The sequence below is a fragment of the Mustela putorius genome, unplaced genomic scaffold (genome assembly GCF_011764305.1).
Source record: "Mustela putorius furo isolate JIRA1106 unplaced genomic scaffold, ASM1176430v1.1 tig00003845_pilon_pilon_pilon, whole genome shotgun sequence".
In the NCBI taxonomy this organism is placed as follows: Eukaryota; Metazoa; Chordata; class Mammalia; order Carnivora; family Mustelidae; genus Mustela; species Mustela putorius.
The window spans coordinates 46471510-46487213 of NW_025421998.1; the positions used below are offsets into that span (position 1 = coordinate 46471510).

Consider the following 15704-nt stretch of genomic DNA (forward strand, 5'->3'; position numbering starts at 1 on the left):
GCTTTCTTGCCTACCCTCAAATCCTATGGACAAATCTGAGTATTCAGAGTTTAAGTCAATGACTTTATTTTAGTCTCATTACAGTGTTGCAAGCAATTCCTACTTATAAAGGCTAAAGTGAACAAAATATGCATGCCTATTATAATTTACAGTTACTGAACTGATTTCCAGAAAACATCCCAAATCTTAAAATTCGAAAAAAAGCTGGCACTTTGACACTGTGGGTCTTTGGTGACCAATAGGGACATGTTTAACAGATGCCTCTACTAAAGGGTATTTCTCCCCCCCACCACCCATTTTGTTTTATTTTATTTCTTTTCAGTGGGCGTGGTGCATAAACAATGAATTTTGGAACACTGAAAAGAAATTAAAGGGTATTTCTTAAGGAAAATCATAAATAGGGTTCTAGTCCAAGATGGTGATGTAGAAAGATCCTGTGCTTACCACCTCCACAGAACACACAATATTATACCTATTTAGAGAGCAATTCCTCCTAAGAAGAACCAAAGGCTGACTGAACCACTTCCAAACAACAAAAGACAGAGACAATGACAAAAGAGAATAGCAAGAGAAACAATCCATTCCTTCAAGTTTACACAAAGTAGCTGTTTTGCCTAATCTAGATGAACAAACACAGAATGTCAAGCAAAATAGGGAGGCAGAGGAATTTGCTCCCCAAAAAAGGAAAAAGAAATTTACAAATAAATATATGTAAAATATGGCAACATACACATAAAATATGGAGTAAAAAACATTTTTAAAGAATATATTCAAACTTAAATGACCATGTGATACACTACATAAACAAAACAAAAAATAAAAATTATGTGACCCTTTCAATAGATGCAGGGAAAGCATTAGCAAACTTCAACATCTGTTCATGATAAAAACTTTCAACGATATGGGAATAGGGAGAACATACCTCAACATAAAAAAAAACATAGAAAAATCTGCAGCAAACATTATACCCCAAGGAAAAACTAAGAGCTTTTCTTCTAAGATTAAGAACAAGACAACAATGTCCACGCTCTCCACTTTTAGTTAACAGAATACTGGAAGTCCTAGCCACTGCAATTGGACAAGAAAAAGAAGTAAGAGGCATCCATACCGGTAAGGATGAAGTTAAACTGTCACTATTTGTACTACTATGCATAGAAAGCATAAAGACTTCAACAAAAATCTATTAGAAGTAATAAATGAATTTGGATACAAAATTAATACCCAGAAACCAGTAGTGTTTATATACACTAAGAGCAAAGTAGTAGTGAGAGAAATTAAGGAAACTCTTGCATCTACCCTTGTACTAAAAATAATAAAGTACCTAGGAATAAACATAATCAAGGAGGTGAAAGACCTGTACTCTGAAAATTAAAAAACACTGCTGGAAGAAAGTGAAGATGGCACAAAGAAGTGGAAAGACATTCCATGCTAAAAGGGCTAGGAGAATTAATATTGTTAAAATGTTTATGCTACCCAAAGCGATCTACAGACTCAATGCAATTCCTATCACAACAATAATAGCAGCCACAGAAGTAGAACAAAAAAATACTAAAATTTGTATGGATGCACAAAAGACTGTGGGTAGGCAAAGCAAGTTTGAGAAAAGAACAAAGCTAGATGTATCGCAATTCCAGATTTCAAGATAAACTACAAAGCTGTAGCAATTAAAGCCACATGGTACTGGCACCAAAATGGGCACAAAGATCTATAGATCAGCCCCAAAATAAAACCATGCTTCTATGATCATTTAATCTATGACAGAAGAGGCAAGAATATACAATAGGTAAAAAGACAGTCTCTCCAATACACTAGGCAGCAGCATGCAAAAGAACGACTGGACCACTTTCATACACCACACACAAAAATGAACTCAAAATGTTTTAAAGACCTAAATGTGAGATATGACACCATAAAAGTCCTAGAAGAGAGCACAGGTAGTAATTTTTCCTGACATCATCCACAGCAACATTTTTCCAGATATGTATCCTAAGGAAAGGGGAAAAAAAGCAAAAATAAACTGTTGGGACTACATCAAAATAAAAAGATTCACACAGCGAAGGAAAGCATCAACAAAACAAAAAAGGTAACTTACTAAATGAAAGAAGATATTTGTAAATATATATGTTATTTATTATTACCTATAATATATATTTTTATGTATTATCTATTTTATGTATTAATATATATCACTGTACAAATGATATATCATAAGAGGCTAATATCCAAAATATATACAGAATCTACACTACTCAACACCAAAAAATTTAAACAATCTGATTAAAAAATGGGCAGAAGACCCAAAAAGATATTTTCTTTTTTTTTTTTTTCAAGATTTTATTTATTTGACACACACACAGAGAGAGAGAGAGAGCTATCACAAGCAGAGGAGAGGGGTAGAGGGAGAAGCAGACTCCCTGAGCTGGGAGCCCTCCCTGAGCTGCTCTCTGGGAACTTGACCTAAGCCAAAGGCAGATACTTAATCAACTGAGCCACCCAGGCTCTCCCTGAAAAGATATTTTCCAATAGAACACACAGATGACCAATAGACACATGAAAAGATAATCATCAGGGAAACGCACACCAAAACCACAATGAGATATCACCTTATACCTGTCGGAATGGCTAAAAGAATAAAAGAAAAAAGAAATAACTTGTGTTGGCAAGAATGCAGAGAAAAAAAAAAAGAACCCTCTTGTACTGCTGGTGGCAATGTAAATTGGTACAGTCACTGTGAAAACAGTACAGAGGTTCCTCAAAAAATTAAAAATAGAAATACCACATGATTCAGTAATTCCACTACTGGCTATCTACCCCCAAGAAAATGAAAAATACTAGTGTGAAAATATACATGCACCCTTATGTTTCTTGAGGCATTATATATAATAGCCAAGATAGCGAAGCCACCTAAGTGTTCATTGATAGATGAATAGATAAGGAAGATGTCATACACACATGCGTGCACACACACACACACACACACACACACGTGCGCGCGTGCGTGCGCACACGTTGAATAGGACACAGACAAAAAAAGGATGAGATCATGCCATTTGTGACATGTATGAGCGTAGAGGGTGTGATGCTAAGTGAATAAGTCAGACTGAGAAAGACAAATAACCATATGATTTCACTCATATGTAGAATCTAGAAAACAAAACAACAAATAAACAAACAAACCAAAGAGTAGAATCGAACCTATAAACACAGAGATCAAAATGATGGTTGCCAGAGGGAAGAGAGGTGGAAGGATGGGCAAAATGGGAAGGGGAATGGGAGATAGAGGTTTCCAGTCAGGGGAATAAAAAGTACAGCACAAGGAATGCAGTCATTTATATTTTAATACCATGTATGATTACAGATGGGAGCTACCCTTGTGGTGAGCATAGCAGAACGTGCAGAGACGCTAAATCGCTATGGTACACACCGGAAACTAACGTAATGCATATGTCAACTATATTCAAATAAAAAATTAAAAATATATATATGATTTTGCAGCTTCTCTGGTGTGTTTTATTTTTTTAAGTCATCTCCTCTGAGATCTAGATCGTCTCTAGAAATCCAATTGAAATTGACATTCCCACAAATACTGGGTGGGGTTTGTTTTTGTTTTTTTTTTTGCTTACCATATCTTTCTGTATACTTTGGTATGTTGTTTGTTTTTCACACTTGGAGTCTTGAAAGCTATACACATTGTTTTCAGTTTTTCTAATAGTGTTGTTACAAATTTGATTAATATAACCACATTTATTTTTGTCATTTACTACTTCTAGAGATTAAGTAAAAATTAAAAATAAAGAAAAATGAAAAAAGAAATAAAAGGAAAATATTCAATGGGTTGAGTAAACAAAATATGCTTGAATTACTACTTTTCACCTTCTAATAAATTAGTTCAGAAATTCTAGCTCAGTCTCCCTACATGTCTGAACTATAATTTTCTGTTCAGTTAAACGTATACATGCACAGGGGCACCTGGTGGCTCAATTGGTTAAGCACCTGCCTTCGGCTCAGTCATCCTCCTGGGGTTCTGGGACTGAGTCTGCAACAGGCTCCCTGCTAAGCAGGGAGTCTGTTTCTCCCTCCGACCCTCTCCCCTCACATGCTCTCTCATTCACTCTCTCTCAAGTAAATACATACATAAAGTCTTTGAAAAAAAAATGTACATATGCAGAAAAATGAAGTCTCTTTTGGTAAACATTGATATAATTATGGTATCATTCTTTCTGATTTTGAAGAAGAACAAATAATGTAAATACATATTCTTTTTGGCCTTAGCCGAGTACTTTCTACAATTCATAAAACCTTACTGAAGTTTCAGAAAGAAAAAAGAAAAAATCCTAATTAAGGCAAACATACATTCCTTATATTTAGTGAAATAAATACAACATATAAACAGAGGATGATGCTTATTTCAAGACACTGCCATTGCCTAATGTGCTTTTAGATTTCATCCTCTTTAGATGTCATCAATGCTGGCAACATGTTTTTGTTGAAGAATTTTAATATAAGAGAGCCTTCAAGTGTGGGTTTTCTTTCAAACAACTATAACCATTTGGAAGGCATTTTGTGAATTAAAAAAAATGTGGGTAATGTTGCCTTTCTTTGAATATTGGTGTGAGTTTAAAGTCATAGTATTGATACTCATTTTGTTGGGGAACTCAAATAGACTCTGAAAACAATCAGAAAAGGGAATTCTGAAATTGTTAGCTGATACAAGAATCAGGAGCTTTTTTCACTGTTGATCTTGACTGATGAATGGCAGTGAAGACGGAAGTTCTCAAGGTATGTGGCTAAAGCCAGGAAAATAAAGTATTTGAAAAATCATAATAAAAAATTCAAGTTAGCTAATGCTTTGGCATCTCTCATTACAATTGTTGTAATTTGCAGATGATACCACTGAGAATCAGAGAAATTAAATGATTTAATCAAGTCCACAGGGTTAAGGTCAGAAACTGGGAGTCGAGTCAGGACACTTGACACACAGTGGAGTGTGTTTCCCACCACTACATCACAGTGACAGGTTCACTGGACTCTTTCTTGAAGTAACTAAGCTTTGTAAAGGCAAATCTCCTGAATGTGTAGTGATGTACACTCATAAGGGCTAAAAATAAAAAATAAAAAAATAAATTGATTTAAAAATTTTTACCTTCTGGGTAAGTAAAAATCTGGAGAACTTTACATTTTTCTGCACATTAAAAAATCCTAGAAAATTTATATGTGCAGTGATTTATTCTAACAAACTACAACACTGTTTTCTCCCTCCCTCTCTCTATAGTTTGAACTTTGCTTTTTGATGCTTAGAGGGAAGGAAAATAATTCTAATTTAATTATTCAGATTATGTTTATAGTTCATTTTCAAAGAATCTTTTTACTGCAGTATTATGCTGCCATTATAATTTTTAGTTCCTAAATTCGCTAACAATAAATGTCACATTATCTTTCTTGTCATTAAATCAGATGGACTCTGACTCTAAGCTTCTTCTTGCTTGGTTGGTAAGAGATCCAACTTTAGTCATTTTGGCAACATCTACCTGCCTTTTTGGGAGTTTCACAGGATGACGGGAAAATGGGGGAAGGCCTCAGCTCTATAGTCAAACAGAAACCTGAGGACATACTTAATATATAAGCCTACATCTTCTTAAAGGTAGGTAGTCGCAGTCAAAAGTAGCTTTGTCAAGTACTTCAAGACCTACCTCCTTAGAAGACCCATGTTCTCAACCAAACTCCCCCAGGTTCTTCCATACTCTTGGGGTTTCAGCAAGGACGGACGAATGGACCCCTGTTAATCATGGGTCCAAGAACTGTTCATCACCTTCCTATTCGAGACAATCTTTTTCTACTTTGGTTGCTTCTGCTCCTCTGTGTCTTCCTCCATTCCTCTCTCTAGCCTCCAGCATAATTCTTCAATAAACTGAGACTTCAGAAAGAAACCCTGGGATTCGGGAAGTTTATCTTTAGGTAACAAAGGAAGCACAAACTCTAGCTACTTTCTGGAATGAGGATGGGAGTGAAATAGAGATACCAAAATGAAAATAGCTCTTGTTTTTTCTAATCCTTCCATGGCAATGAAAATGAAACACAAATTAATGTCTACCAATAAACTATCCTGTCTCACGCTCTACACTCAAGACCCTCACAAATATGATCTGCCAACTGGTCACAAATAATGGCTACACACAATTCTTCTCACTACAATATCCTCTTATCAGAGGTACCCTTGTAGCCAATACAATTCTAATTCTTCATTTTATAAAAGATGAAATTAAGAACCAGAGTGAGACATCCTTTTTCTTATCTTCACATACATACTTCAGTAAAGGTAGTATTAATTAGCAGTCCAGTATTCTTTGTGCTGAAAAACTCAAACATTTTTCCTTATGAATATGAATACATGATGGTAATGAAAGCCAGAGAACTTCTGAAAGCACCAACATTGTCAAAGTTGACTACAGTTTCAGGTAACTTGAGCATGGCTCTTGCCTGATCTATATCTGAACCCTAGTTAAAAACTGAACAATACAACAGTGAGTTATCATATAGGAGTAAATGACTTATTTTTTTGAAGATTTTATTTATTTATTTGACAGAGAGACAGAGATCACAATTAGGCAGAGAGACAGGCAGAGAGAGAGAGATAGAGGGAAGCAGGCTCCCCACTGAGCAGAGAGCCCGATGCAGGACTCCATAGGATGATAGTGTGAGGCCTCATTTTCCTGGGGTATTTTTCATACCTGTTCTCTATTTGTGGCAAGTGGGAACAAAAAACACATCTGATAGGACACACTCTTCAGAACTCCTGGAAAAAAACACAAAGAACCAGCAGTTATTAAACTGTATGTGGCAAAAGAAAAACAAAGGCCAAACAGGAGGCTCATTTCCACATGAAATTCATACTAAAGCTGGGCTAAGGATTCTTGGTAGGCCACCCAAACAGATACAAAATAACTGAGAGATAAAGAGAATTCAGTATTGGCTCCTTAAATTTATGGCAATAATACTTCTTAAACAGATCTTCATGTTGAATTTTCAGACCCAGCCTCTCAAGTATGACTATTATATAAGTTACTAGTTGCATATTAATTTCTAAGAAGAAAAAAATGGAACAGTTCATTAAGCCCCTAAATTTTCATTATTTTGAGCTTTCTAAAACTGTTCTATCTTGTACACAAGGCACCAGAAAGGAATTTAAAGGTGTGACTGTTCCAGGATTGTTAAGAAAATGTATAGCTAAATGCATATTTATAGATCTTATTAAGTATCAGAGCAAGGTAGTAAACTTTTTTTTTTTTAAAGATTTTATTTATTTACCTGACAGAGAGAGATCGCAAGTAGGCAGAGAGGCAGGCAGAGAGAGAGAGGAGGAAGCAGGCTCCCTGCTGAGCAGAGAGCCGGACGCGGGACTCGATCCCAGGACCCTGAGATCATGACCCGAGCCGAAGGCAGCGGCTTAACCCACTGAGCCACCCAGGCGCCCCGGTAGTAAACTTTTTAAAATAAGATTGCATAATATAGGGACGCCTGGGTGGCTCAGTTGGTTGGATGACTGCCTTCGGCTCAGGTCATGATCCCGGAGTCCCAGGATCGAGTTCCGCATCGGGCTCCCAGCTCCATGGGGAGCCTGCTTCTCCCTCTGACCTTCTCCTCGCTCATGCTCTCTCTCACTGTCTCTCTCAAATAAATAAATAAAATCTTAAAAAAAAAAAAAAGATTGCATAATATAGCCTAACAGGTGCACCTGGGTCGCTCAGTTGGTTAAGCTTTTGGCTCAGGTCATGATCTCAGGATCCTGGGATCGAGTCCCGCCCTGACCTCCCTGCTCAGCAGGGAGCCTGCTTCTCTCCCTGCCTGCCGGTCCTCTTGCTTGTGCTCTCACTCTCTCTGTCCATCAGATACATAAGTACATACTCTCTGTCTTTCAGATACATAAGTACATACATGAAGCCTAACAAACTGTTCTTATATAATATTTTGCTTAGACTATAGATAATCATTGACAAGTACTCAGGGAGGCAAAGATTTGGTATAATTAATAAGTATTGAATATTTTTTCAATGACATCATTTCCACATGGAAGTCAATTTAAATGTATAAATTATTCTGCAGTGTATTTATGTAAACATGCTCCATGAAGTTTCCTTTAAAGGTTTATTGAAACCGATTTTAGACCACATGCATCAAGTAATTGTAAAAAATTTCTATCTTGAGCAATTTTCACATGAATTTTATCACTGCAAATTAAAAATTATACCTTTTCATTCTTCTGTTTGGTGGTGCACATCCCTTATAGACAAAATCCCTTAATATTTTTAATTATAGTTTTACTCATTTAAATTGCTAACATGAGTAAAATCACTGTAATTTCTCATACCAGCAGAATTACGAGTAATATCAAATGATTAATATAGGCCAGTCTTATGAAAATTTTGTCAAGTATGAAGACAAAATTAAATACACATATTTTTCCAGTTTCATAATGGAGATAGAAAAACTACATTTCAATAGTGGTAAATTTTCACTTCTTTTCTTTTTGTTATAAGGAGTGCATCTATCCATGTCTATAGAAATGAAATATTTTAATATGCATTCCTATTTCAGATATGAATGACAAATGTAAACATAATAAAAACTAATTGTAAAGACACATGTGGTAGGTAGATAACTGTTCCTCATTCTTCCTATTTTTTCTGTACGTCCATGCACTTTGCCCTGTCACTATGGAGTTCCCCTCACCAGAAGCATTTGTATTGGGTTTTGCCAGATGACTGTCTTTGGCCAGTGGAATGTGGGCATACATGACAGTGTAGCAATTCAGTCTATTTCCTGAGGTCCAGTGATATACCAAGAAAGAAATGCTTCAGGTAGCTGCTGCCCCATTAGCTCGCCTGCCCCCCAAAGAAGAGGCATGAAGCAAGCCTGAGCCCCACTGCCAGTCTGGGGCTAAGACCAGCTGAAATGCATCCTAAAGCAGAACTCAACGTAAGCTGAAACACAGTCAACAGACTGCAGAGCACATAGGTCAATGCTTCTCGCTGTCTACCAATAAAAATGTGTGATTGCTAATGATTACAGAATTATTGAAGCAACGGAATAAACTTCCACAAGGCTGTATGGAATATTCATACAAAAGTGAAAAACAAACATGATAATTCCTGACAAAACAAAGAATTGTCCAACTTACCACTGGACTCAGTGTCATCCTTAACAGCATGATTTGGGCAAGTTATTGTACCTCTCCAATATTTCAGCCACAGGAGTAGTTAGATGGATGATTTACTTTCTCTTCCTTCTTTCTTCTCTCTTTTTCTTTTTTTTTTTTTTTTTTTTTTGTTTTTTTTGTTTTGTTTTGTTTAGATTTATTTGAGAGAAAGAGCATACATAAGCCAGGGGAGGGACAGAGGGAGAGGGAGAAGCAGACTCCCGCTGAGCATAGGGCCTGACACGGAGCTCACAAACCTATCATGACCTGAGCCAAAACTGAGTCAGACATTCAACCGACCAAGCCACCCAAGTGCCCCTGGATGGATGATTTCTTAGGCCCATGTACATTCAATCAAGCAAGAAGGGCTTTGTAGTCCAAGAGTAATTAAAAGTCCCAAAGATGAAAATTTCATAAGCTGAGTGTCTCTAGAAAACCATTATGGCAAATGACATATTAATGTCATTCATTCATTCAGTGGTTACTTTAGGATAGCCATCTTAAGACCACAGCTATGCCAAGAATCATGAGGGATGAAGAGGAGGAGATGATGTGTTTTTGTCTGTAAGAAATAAAGGAAAAAAACCCTAATAGGGGACATAACACACAAAAAAGAAAAATCTAAGGGTTAGGAGAGTGTTATTAACCAAGGGCTTCAAGAAGGTAATCTCTTCCAGCTGGAGAGATTAGGAAAAGCTCTTGGGAGGAAGTGGTGTTCAGGCTGGCTCTTGGTGGACATGATTTCAACGGGAAGAAATTTAAAGCCCTTTGTTGACTGAAGGAAGGGCACTGAAGCAGGCAAATTTAGTTCCTTGAAATGGTGAGTTTTTCTCTTTCAATGGAATATATACTGTGTCAGGGACAAGATGGAGATATGGCTAGAAAGAGAAGTACGGGCCATATTTTCAAGGATTTTAATTTCGACATGCAGAGGCTTAGAATTTACCATTTAGAGAATAATCAACAACTCAAAACTTTTGAAAAGGAGTGTTCCTAAGGAGGGTTTTAGAGAGACTCAAGTGATCCAGTGCTGGGAGAAAAGAGATAAAGGAGACTTGGGGAAAGCCGGAAGCCCTTTTCAATGGGCCTGAGTTTGGGGGATGGGGAGTGGGGAGGTGAGGAGTGGGCATTTTAAATACAAACCTAGCAATGTGTTCTTCCCTGTAATATAGCATATAGAGGAGATAGAAAGATGGAATCACTAGAGAGTCATTTTAAACTACTGCTATATGGTGAGAAAACTGTATTTAAAAAAAAAAAGAAAAGAAAATTCCAGGATTAAGTAATGTTTTTCAAACTTTAATGTCACAACTTTAATGCAACTTTAATGTCTTTGCAAAAGAAACATCTGGGGCTCTTCTGAAAAATACAGACTCCTGGGCCTCAAGCCTAGAGATTAGGAAACGGTGCTAAGAGACACCTAGGATTTTTATTTTAATAAGTACCTCAAGTGATAATGATGCAGGTGTTGGGTTTGTAAGTCATTCTTTGAATCTGGTTGAAAACATAGTAGTAACAATAAAAGGAAACATTTATTGCCTACTTCCCGTGTGGGGACACTTGGCTAAATGCATGCATACAGTTTCTCATTTTACCCTTAGGATGAACCCAAGATGTAGCTGTTAACACTATTCTCCAACTCATAGAAACCAAGATTTAGATTCTAAAAAAAAATCCATAAATCCCAAGATTTAGGGCTTCTACCGCTCTCTGAAACTTACAGAGCCAGTAAGTGATAGATTCAAGATATGATTCTAAGACTGCCCAACTTCAGAATTCACACAGGAGAAGTTCATGACATTAAAGACTTGAGCTTTTGTCTTTTTTTCTGATTTTTTTTTCTTCTTAAAATTTTCAACTGATTGGGACCAGTGCCACATTTAATAAGATTGTCTGATTAAATTTACTCTAGTAAAAAATCTCATTCCTAAGTAGAGAAAGACCAGCTGGAACATAATCAGTCATCATAGTGGGATGCCCTAGATATGAAGATGCCCGTCCTACCAAGAATAATGCCCATGCATATAGCAGTAATTCTAAAATAAATATAGAAGATTTCTATAGCATGTGTTATTATAACCATTTAAGCAGAAACACAGGAACTTTAAAGTGGGACATTATCATTGCCTTAAACATTTTTCCTTCACGATCTTAAAACTGACATCTCAAAATAAATCATGATCTTGAAGCCTGAGCATTAATTGTCTGAAGGACTGGGCCACAGTAAAACATGCTGAAAGTCAGATTTGACTTTATTCTTCTTAAATACCTCTTGGCTCCAACCCCTGTTTCTTCTCTCTCTCTCTTTTTTAAGACTGAAGAGCCAGTCATTTATCTGTATTTCCTATAATAATGGAAGTAGTAGTAATTTATGTTGCTGCAAGAAAAGGAAATGAATTAAATATGTTACGTGACACAAAGTCCAATGAACCCAGTACTGACATTAATTCTCCCCCACTTTAAGAAAGAGGCCCAAAGAGGGAGCCAGTAATAGAGTTTTCCTCATAAAACTTAAGAAGAAATGAACACAAACACTTTCTAGAGTGAGAGCAGAAACTGGTATCTGCCATCGGTTGTAATTTTCTAGTTTTGTACCTAAGAACTGTTCCATGTTGTTATTTGTTCTGGAAGATGTGGCTGAGGAAAATGTGGTAGTAGTCTGTTGTCACTGTAAACTGATAATGGAGTTTTTATTTGCCTTTCTTATCACTGATCGCCTTTCATTAATGACATTTCTCTCTTGCTCCCAGAGGTAAAGGTGAGAGTGTTAGAAGTGCCTTTTAATTTTAGACTCAGCAATCCAAGTCAATTTATGAAGTTGTATTATTTTGTTCTAGGACTTTCAGAGGTGGCTTTTATTTAAAGCTGATGCAGAACCAACTGTGTCCCAGACACTACGCTAAACTCTATGCAGGGCACAGGTGGGGACTGATTTCTCTTCTTTCCATTCCATTTGTGTCCAGCTTGCTGTGTATCTTATATCCTTAAGAAAGTTATTAAAGAATAAGGGAAAAATAAAAAGCCTACTCTGCACCATGAGCAGAAAATTTCCTATAGGTAAAGAACATACATTTGAAAAATAACATCAAATGGGAGTTACAGAATTTCTTTAATTCCCTTAAAAGAGTCATTCATCACCAGTGCTGGACATTTGGACATGACCAAAGATACACTGGATAATTCTTTAAGGTTGTAGTTCATATATATCCTCTGGTCTACACTTCAGTGTAAACTTTTTGATGCTTGAAAACATGAAGAGAGTCTGGCAGCTTTTTATAGAAATAGAAAACTGAGAAATTATAGACTTAGGTTATGATTATTTATTGGGAAACCAAAGAACCTGAAATGTTATAATTTAAAACCAATGTATAAATATAAAAAGTAGATACAAAATAAATATATCTACATGAAAAATACTCTTACATTTAATAAAAAAATACTTTGAGAATAAAAATAATATTCTACTCCAATGTCCACTCTCACCACTGTTACTGAACATAGTACCGGAAGTCCTAGCCACAGCAATCACACAACAAAAAGAAATAAAAGGCATCCAAATTGGCAAGGAAGAAGTAAAACTTTCACTGTTTGCAGATGACACGATGCTCTATATGGAAAAACCTGAAGATTCCATCAAAAAACTGCTAGAACTGATAAATGAATTCAGTGAAGTCACAGGATACAAAATCAGCGTGCAGAAATCTGTTGTGTTTCTATACATCAATAATAAAGGGGGAGAAAAAGAAATTTAGGAATCAATCCCATTTACCTAGAAATAAGATACCTAGAAATAAATCAACAAGATACCTAGAAATAAGCCCAACCAAAAAAGCAAAAGACCTATACTCTGAAAACTACAGAGCAAGAGGAAGTGGAGGCTATATGACATAAAGCATCTTAGAACATTCTGTTACATCTATTGCATAAATTTTGTCCTGGGAGTTGAACAATAACTTTGCACAAGACAAACTTGCAGCATTCAAAAAGATTTTTAAAACCGCAATATGTAATACTCTCTCCAGTCTCTTCCCAATTTAACTTTCTTTCATTATAACTCACAGAACAAAGAGGCAAGTGGAAAACTGACTGATGTTGATCACATCACAGGCACTAGTTTCTCTTTGATGTGCCATGGCCAGTTTCTCCCTGCTCTTCCTGGACATCCCAGGCCATGCCTTTCAAATCTGAGATAGCTTGATCCTAATGTGGTGATCAGGTACAACAACTCTGCAGCCAGTGTAGCTGGATTGAAATTCTGGCTTTGCCTGTTAACCAGTTGTGCAATCTTGACCACCCGGTGCATCAGTTTTCTCATTTGCAGACTAGGATCTTAGGATCTATCTGATTCTGATTTTTAATGCTAACTCAAATTTCTTTTGTAAGCATGGTGTTGTTGAAACCCAGCACATATGCTGCTGGGTCTGGTCCACAGACCACCCCTTACATGTTTTTGGACCTTCAGAATAAACTTTAAGCTCTTTGGTTTGGCATAAGAAACCCATCTTTGATCAGGCCCTGTCTCTCCTACTTTTGTCATAGGCTGCTTTCAGATCTTCATACACAGCACAAACCTCAGTGGCTGTGCATGTAGTACCCCTCAGTGTAAAGTTCCATGCTAACTGTTTCTTTCCTCAACAACTCTTTACATACAGAACCCAGGACTAGCTTTCCCAGATGTACTTAAAACCCTTACCTTAGTCCAAGCTAGAGTCTCTTTTTAGATCCCCCCAGCACAATGGGTATTACTCAACCATAACACCTAGAAAATTATGTCTTAATTATGTAGTAAATTTGCCTTTCTATACTACACTATAAACTCTTTGAAGACAGGCATTGTATCTAATATTCTAAGTTTCTAGCATGGTTCTTTGTCCCCCAAAATGTCAATACTTTTCATGATTGATGTCCCTTCAAACCCAGCAACAATGAACAAATTCCCACTTCGGTGTGAATTTCTCCCAAGTCTTAAGCATCGCTCATTATCGGGTATTTGTATTTATTGTGGGCCCCTCTACCCTTTATCCACATGCAATATTAATGCCAAGGTCTTGTCATATCATTCTTCTCTTCCAAGCCAAGTATTCCCTGCTCTACAAATCTTGTTAACCCGAAGACAAGCAAAGCATGAAGAATTCTGAATTTGTGATTATAGGCATTTTGTTTTCATGTTTACCTTTTTCTTCTTTTTTGCTCTCTGGTACGCTGATGGTTAGAATGCATAGAACCTATATGAAAAGGATAGCAGAAGACCCACTTATTAGGAAAATAGGATATTTATAAAATGGATAACTTGCTCTGAGTCTAGGAGAATTGGCTATTTATCACTCATAAATTAAGAGCCAATATTTGGGGAGCTCAGGTGGCTCAGTCTATTAAGCAGTTGACTTTGGCTACAGTCATGATCTCAGGGTCTTGGATCAAGCCCCATTTGGGCTCCCTGCTCAGTGGAGAGTCTGTGTCTCCCTCTCCTTCTGCCCTTCCCCACTGCTCAAGCTCTCTCTCTCTCTCTCTCTCTCTCAGGTAAATAAATAAAATCTTTAAAAAAAAAAAAAAAAAAAGAAGAGCCAAAATTTGTAGTGTTACAAATTGTTATAAGCTTCTGTTGAAAACTATGTCACCTGATCATTTTCGTATAAAATGAAGATCTATAAATAGCTCTTTAACCTCAGTTAAGACTAATTTTTTCTTTTTTTGGTGTTCACAGGAGATATGGAATGAATTCAAGGAACAAATAATTAAAACATAAAATATCCCAATATCTTAATCTAGGAGAGTCACGGAGCCTTCTCCGCTTTCACCATGGTCCATCCACTTCCTCATCTGGCCCCCAGCATTAGAGCAAGCCTGACCCAACATCATATCTCATCATCATCTCAAAAGCCTGCTAGCATTCTCAATGTAAGGTCTAGAAGGCAAGCAAATTTGGAATCTGAGTCTTCTGTAACCTAATCTTGGAAGTAATAGCACATGATTTTGCTATATTGTCTTCACTAGAAGCAAGTCATTAGGTCCAGCCCATACTTGAGGGTGAATACCAGCAGGTGGTTAACACTGGGAGCCAATCTAAAAGCTGCCCACTATGAACAAACTGCACCTGTTCCATCACATATATTTATCTCTTGCACTTTTTTCACTCTGCTTCAGTTATGTGGGCTCCTCTGCTAGTGCACGTGAGTTATGCCCTCTAGGACCATCTGGGCTAGAGAAATGAAAACATTTTTGATTTTTAAAGGTTGCATCCAAATTCTAAGAAGTTGTCTGAGCAACAAGAATGATAGTGATCTCATGTAAACTTCACAAGAATCCATTGTCCTGAAATCAATAGCATGTTTAGGGTCTAGCTGCTTAGAGTGGGCTATAGGATGTGTTGCCATGGATTTATAGCATTGTGCATGATGGAAAGCATCTGATGGGTCATATGGAGCTGGCTTTGAGAACTACAGAATTCTCTCTGGCCAGTGAAAATTTCATCAGCAGGTAGGAAGGCAGTCTCAGTTCTCGCCGAGCTTGC

General features: G+C 36.9%; 1 protein-coding gene across 4 annotated transcripts in view; it reads right to left on the reverse strand.

The window, feature by feature from the left end:
- The window catches only part of ETV1 (ETS variant transcription factor 1), a 249818-nt gene that overhangs the window by 112232 nt on the left and 121882 nt on the right, over nt 1–15704 (reverse strand). For 3 of the 4 annotated variants that reach the window (XM_013051702.2, XM_013051699.2, XM_013051701.2), the window contains one exon: nt 6729–6793. The gene's annotated coding sequence lies outside the window, so the exon portion shown is untranslated. Of the gene's footprint in view, nt 1–6728; nt 6794–14366; nt 14387–15704 lie in introns of those variants that run through there. The other variant, XM_045062743.1, reaches the window with a different exon arrangement.